The sequence below is a fragment of the Liolophura sinensis genome, chromosome 11 (genome assembly GCF_032854445.1).
Source record: "Liolophura sinensis isolate JHLJ2023 chromosome 11, CUHK_Ljap_v2, whole genome shotgun sequence".
Classification (NCBI taxonomy): domain Eukaryota; kingdom Metazoa; phylum Mollusca; class Polyplacophora; order Chitonida; family Chitonidae; genus Liolophura; species Liolophura sinensis.
In genome coordinates, this window is record NC_088305.1 from 24159319 (window position 1) to 24166547 (window position 7229).

The following is a 7229-nucleotide window of genomic DNA, read 5'->3' on the forward strand; positions in this document are numbered from 1 at the left end:
GACACAGTAATAATGGTGATGTTGACGATGTCCATTGTGTCGATAATGATAATGATTTTATTTCAGGGTCCATATAAAACAATATTTAATGCTACGAACTTTGCAATCTTAGCACTTTACTTGGTAAGTAAGTATGGAATCCTTGACTCTGTCACATATTAACTCTCTTAAGGATTCGTTTTCTCGCGCATGTGCACTGGTGACAATAAGCACCCGACGGTGATTGCCAGAGGGCGGTGGTGTTTATAAGTAGTTTAGTTTCCGGTACTGTCGCAGTCATATAAGTGAAAAAAACATACTATGGAATTAAACAACAATGAAAATATCTATTAAAATCAAACCTGTTGACATTATAGATGGTAGCTATACTGCCTTTGTTTCAAAGGTGTAATCATATTGTGCCTGTAAGTGAATCTAAAGGTAACCAGTTCCATAAGCCACGGTTCATAAATCAGTGACGGCCACTGAATAAATCACCAATCGCCAATTGTTGCTGCACTGATCAAACTCACTTAAACATCCGTGTTCACCTAGTAAGTCAGAATCAAAAGTATCGCATTGTTGTCGCTGCCTTGGTCAAACTGACTTAACCATCCGTGTTCATCAAGTAAGTCAAAATAAAAAGTATCACATTGTTGCCTTGGTCAAACTCATTTAACCATTCGTGTTATCAAGTAAGTCATAATCAAAAGTATCACATTGTTGTCGCTGCCTTGGTCAAACTCACTTAACCATTCGTGTTATCAAGTAAGTCAAAATCCAAAGTATCACATTGTTGTCGCTGCCTTGGTCAAACTCATTTAACCATTTGTGTTATCAAGAAAGTCAAAATCTAAAATATCGCATTGTTGTCGCTGCCTTGTTTAAACTCACTGAACCATACAATACGAGTAATTCTAATGCCTTTGTATATATTTGTATTCGGCTTAAGCCATGATGCTACAGCTGGAAAAAATCCCTGACCGGTAAACTGACAAGAGGCCAGATTTCACTGGTTTGCTGTGACCATTTGCCAGCTGGCAAACTGTCGCCACTCCTCTGGTTTTATTCTGTATGCTGTACGTCTATAGTTATGTTGAACATGGCATCTTTGGATTTCCCGCTTTTGCTCTTTGTGGGGCTTGGGCACAATAACCGCTCTTCCACCGAGTTTGAATATGTTGTGCATTTATGTGATTTACGCTTAGTGATCACTGTGTGTCAATACCTTGCCAAATGTCCGTAGTTTTCCTCAAATACATTTCCCGCTTTTAAAGCGCTGTCCTGAACAGCTACATGTGTGCACGAGAATATATTCGTCCGTGGGAAAAGCTAAGGGCTATCCTATCAGACAAGAAAGAGTGAATGAGTGAGTGAGTGAGTGAGTGTGTGAGTGAGTGCTTGGGTTTTAACGTCATGCTAAACAGTTTTTCATAAACAGTCATATGACTACGAAGGAGCATATAATGTGCTTCCTTGTTGCCGGACGGATTTCCACCGATTACAGAAGGCAAGTAAGTGGCCCCACCCCAGCCATTATACTAATTCAGGTCAACCAGTCGTTGCACTATCTCCTTAACGCTGAACGCCAAGCGAAGAAATCATAACTTCCTCTTTTTAAGGTCTTAAGTGTGACCCGACCCCGGATCTGAAGGGGACGCTCTACCAACTGTGCTATCGGGGCCGGTCTGTGCTATTGAGACCGGTCTGTTCTATTGAAGCCAGTCGGGGCAAGAAAGAGGTAACGGGTAAATAGATCAGGCTCGAGAATGTTATTTTACATGTACCGTTATGCGCAGGTAATCAGGTTAATTAAGGTAACCAGAGTAACCATGGTAACCAGGATAATCAGGGTAACAGGGGTAATCAGGGTAACCAGGTTAATTAAAGTAATTAGAGTAATCCAAGTAATCAGGGTAATCCGTATTCTCATCTAGTTGTTGTCCATATCGTGTTGTATATAAGTACAGCAGACAAAAACACAGCCAAAATGTCAAAATACAAATATAAGCGACATTTGTATACCATTCGTAGTCCGTAAGGGCGTTCCAAGTTGAAAATCGCAAGATCCATTTCCAAAACAACGTTTAACACTAGCTTCCAAAGACAAAGGTATGTGAGAAATTATACAAATAGGAAATAAAGCCGGTAACACACAAGAGATAAGTGGTCATCAGTTTTCAATGATGCCGGGCGGACAAAAGTGTCAAAATGACACATTCTTTCCCTACTTTGGTCAAACAGATCCTGCATAACGTTATAGCCTCAGAATTTGTTAATCCTGACACCAAACTGCCGTTACCCTGAAATCCACAAGGTTCCTAAGCCTACGATTAATGGCCAGAATTTCACATACCACACAAAATCGTCCAAAGATATTAGACCGCTATGCTTTTCCGCCACGCATCTCCAACAACCAAAATATCAAAATATTATGGAGGCTAGCTAGTCATCTTACCATCGTACTATCGTTCCATCACCCGACGATGGAACTAAGTGATGACACGAGGGCACGAAACAGTGGAACTATGGAACGAAGCGATGACACGATATTGCAAAATGACAGAACGATGCTAGCAGTATGATGTCCTTACCCTTCCTCCATATACTGCCCTGCTGCTTTGGTTGAATTGCAAATACACCATCAAAGATTTAACCTCCAACGCCGTTGGGGCCTCCGTGGCTCTGTTGGTTAGTGCGCTTGCGCAGCGTAATTACCCAGGAGCCTCTCACCAATGCGATCACTGTGAGGTCAAGTCCAGCTGGCTTCCTCTCCGGCCGTATGTGGGAAGGTCTGCCAGCAACCTTTGGATGAGTCGTGGGTTTCCACCGGGCTCTGCCTCCATAATGTTGACCGCCGTCGTATAAGTGAAATATTCTTGAGTACGGCGTAAAACACCAATCAAATAAATAACTGTTAGCCATGTACATCATTCTCATCGGCTGTTACAAGGTCTATGTATGCGTGCATAGATCATATCATATGATGCTTGCTTGTATGCCTTGGGTTTTACCTTGTTCAACAATTGACAATTTTAAAATCATATGATGACGAGGAGTCATTAGGTATGTGTACATATACTGTGTTTTCTTGTGTCAGGCCGAGCCCATGCCGCAAAAGTGCTGCCGCTACTGAGATACCATGTGGAAGACCGACACCGGGCCAATTCGTCCAGGATCCTGGCTTTAACCCCTCAGCGCTGAGCGCCACGCGAAGCAGCCACAAGTACCGTATTTAAAATCTTTGGTATGACCCAACACGAGATTGATCCCAGGTTTCGAAGATATTTATACATGTTTTAATTTAAGAAAGTAATCATATACATTGTAGGTTGTTTGTGTTTGGGGGCCTCTGTGGCTCAGTTGGATAGCGCGCTAGCGCAGCGTAATGAACCAGAAGCCTCTCACCAATGCGGTCGCTGTGAGTTCAAGTCCAGCTCATACTGGCTTCCTCTCCGGCCGTAAGTGGGAAGGTCTTACAGCAACCTGCGGATGGTCGTGGGTTCCCCCGGGCTCTGCCCGGTTTCCTCCCACCATAATGCTGGCCGCCGTCGTATAAGTGAAACATTCTTGAGTACGGCGTAAAACACCAATCAAATAAATAAACAAATAAATTGATTGTGTTTGTATGTAGCCTAAAACATACAATTCATTCTGACAATCCGTCCAAACAACAATTCATTTCCTTAAAAAAAATCAACAGTTGAGAAATGTTCAAAGAGTTAATATCAAGCAATACGTATGAAAAGGAAATTTGCCAAGTTAAAAGTCTGAGCAAACTAAAAGCTCGTGAGTAGAATCTCCTTAAAGATACAGAATAGATTCTGATTGGCTGAGATATGCAAATCCCGGCTATGCCTAGTCTAAGCTGAAGTTTAAGTATGGCAGATTTATTCAAGCGTGACCAAGGCTGCAATGTTTAACCCAGGAAATCCTATCTCCACTGTCAGCCAATCGGCGTAGACTCCGCTTCCCTTTAAAATCACACATTTTGAGAACACCAAACGTTTTTTATATGATCTAGGCAAAAACATTATTGAGAAAACATAACATTTATGAGTTGTGAAAAACATAATGTGTCAGTATAGTATCCTCCCACAGTTTGTCGTCTGATAAACTCCTGGTTTTTTCATTCCAAGACAAACATCTTTCATTTCTATTGGTTGTTCGATAAAATATTCAGATCATAATCTGATTTGTGTCTTCAAAGTCTTTGAATCCAATGCCGTTTGATTATTTGATTGGTGTTTTACGCCGAACTCAAGAAATTTCACTTGTGTGACGGCAGCCAACATTATTGTATGAGGAAATCGGAGCACGTGGGGCCGGAGAAAACGCTAGCACGAGCTGGACATGAACTCACAGCGACCGCATTGGTGAGAGGCTCCTGACGACACTCTATACCCGATATTACAACATGATTAGTCATGCCCTTGTAAATCCCATATCCAGCCCACAAAAGGTTTCATGAGAAAATGGCGACGTTTTAAATATTACTCTCTTCACTTGCAACGGAAAGCCAATGAATTTGTTACAAAAGATAAACTATTGTGTAACAAAATATAGAATTGTGTTGGCAACCCCTCGTGGGTTCCATTTGGTTCCCATCTATTACCACAATTCTGCCTCACGAATTCGCGACCGGTAGATCCAGGATCAATCCTTGACCGAGTCACACCTAAGACTTTAAAGGAGGAAGTTGTAACTTCCTCGCTTGGCGTTCAGCATGAAGGGGACAGTGCAACGACTGGTTGACCCGTATCAGTATAATGGTTCGGGCGGGGCGGCTTACTTGCCTTCGGTAAGTCGTCCCAGTGAAGCAGCACTAGATAAAAGAGCGGTGGAAATCCGTCCTGCAACAAGGAGGCACATTACACGTACATGTACCCTAAGGATTCCTTCGTCGTCATATGACTGAAAAATTGTTGAGTACGACGTTAAACCCCAAGCACTCACTCACTCACTCCCACGAATTAACTCCCATAAATCCCAGCTGAGCCCCACATGAGTACGCCAGCTGGGATAGTTGACCATCTTAGTGAAGTCCAGGCCTTTGTGAGTTTACCTCTGTTAGAGTTCCTTTAAGTGTTATGTAAATGTTTACGTTGTTGTAACAACGCCAATATTATTATGGTCCAAGCGTCCAATATGATGCAAAAGACTACAACACAGAGAGTAAAATCACAGCAGCGACGGCAGTGTGATAGCATATGGTCACTTCTTATCCGTGTACCTCAGTTAGGGCACCACTCCAACTATTTATATAAATGGTAAAGCAGTTGAAACCTATAAGCCTCCTAGCACCGTAGGCCGACTGTCTAATCCCTGACACACTGGCTCTCGAAGAGAGTAGCCTCCCATCGTAGAGCATGGCATCCAGCGCAGACATTCTGGAAAGGGAACTGTTAAACCTGATCAAATACACGAAGGATATATAACGGCAACGTAAGTGATTTATGATTGGTTAAATGTTTTCTACAGGTCATGCAGGCTGTTAAAATTTGAGATCCGGATAAGACCTCTTCTCGTAATTTCAACAAAATCCCCAGCTTTCGAGTGACCAAGATTTATCAAACCTTATCGACTACGGAAAAGTTTGTTGTCATTCGAATTATCTCTCTGCATTCCAACCAATGTATAGAGCTCACTGTTCTCTGTCAGGTCCGCGCTCTGAAAACTAATTTAGCCTACAAGATAGTAAATTTTCCCAAACTTCATGTTGGATCCAAAAGCAAGCAGGGATATTTGACTCTGATATGTTTAGAGTTTGCTCTAAAAATTTTAAAAAACGTTATCGTCCGAATATGGACCCTCATTAGCATAGTCCGTATTGCCAATATTGCCTAAATAGCCCATGGGTCAGACATGATACTGGTACCACCTGAGGTGGCCAAACCTAATTGATACTAACATGTTTATAAGGTCAGTAGACGTAAATTAAGACATACTTGCCTTTCTGCAATGGTAGCTTTATCACACATTTTGATAAAATGAAATATCACCTTATAAGGCTTTGTGTAAATTACAAAAGGCAAGACAAACGTCCATATATCGTGACAGATTTAAAAAGGTGGTTTGGATTGTTTATGAAGCAAAGGCAATTAAGCAGTCCACATTTTGTCATGTACGCTATTAGTTGAATATTCAGTTGACCTGTACATTTATATGTAAGATTTGGGTTTGCAGCTGAGTTGATAACAGTTTGTCAATAGTTTATATGCCCAGATGTGTATATCTTTTATTTACATTTCTTATTACCGTGAGTTAAGACAGATTAGCTCAGCTAAGTAAACGTTCGTGACATTTCCTTACCTGTGATCAGCAGGTCTGAAAATGACCATGTCAGAGCAAACCTTTGATCAGATTTTTTGACTTTCCATCAAGACTGCTGGTAATTGAAAGTTCTGCCAAATACTTAGATTAAGGACAAAATTATTCCGTAATACTTTCTGCAGAGTGTAAATATGTACTTCGAAGTTAGACCAGAAACAAAGAAAAAATGGTATTATAAAGTGTATGTCAATCGGAATGCTTTTTTTTTTCAATTTTTTAAAACCTAGTAAATGGCCTGTAAAACTCTGGGTACTTGAGTGTCCTTTTCTGACTATGATGAGAAGACTGACGTCGCATAAGGCTTTTATCATTTGATAAAGGTATTCTTGACTAAAGATAAGAATAATTTATTAAAGAATCCTTGCCCTACACAACACGGACCTCGACGCTGCAGTCGTGAATTGGAAGCTCTGGATTGTACACAGAGAGGAGTCTTCCTCCAAAAATAGGGATGTTCATCCATAATCATTCATTTATTCCACCAGAAGTAGTGCAGGGAAGAACAGAAACTGACTGTAGGAGTTAATGAAAACGTACCTGTACAATGAAAAAATGTCCTCATAAGGAATGTTCTCCTTCTAAATTGAAAAAATGCTGCGCTTGGCAGATTCAACATCAATGTCAAAACGTGACAACAGTCATGTGTCAGAATGAGATGAATGAATCACTTTGCTTTGTTTTCGGATGAGAAGAGAAATCTTCTCCTTTACCCAGACAGCTTGACCATACAACGAAACAATGACTTACAACACCCAGGCTCCGTAATTATATGCCATCACGCAATTAAGACGTCAAATTAAGGAGCAAGATGTTGATTAAACACCCATGGCACCCGTTGACAGATAAATGGGAGTGAGAATGTCCCTCTGAAAGAATCAGAAGTCATGCAGTTTCCCTTGATGTTTGGGGTCAAGGAA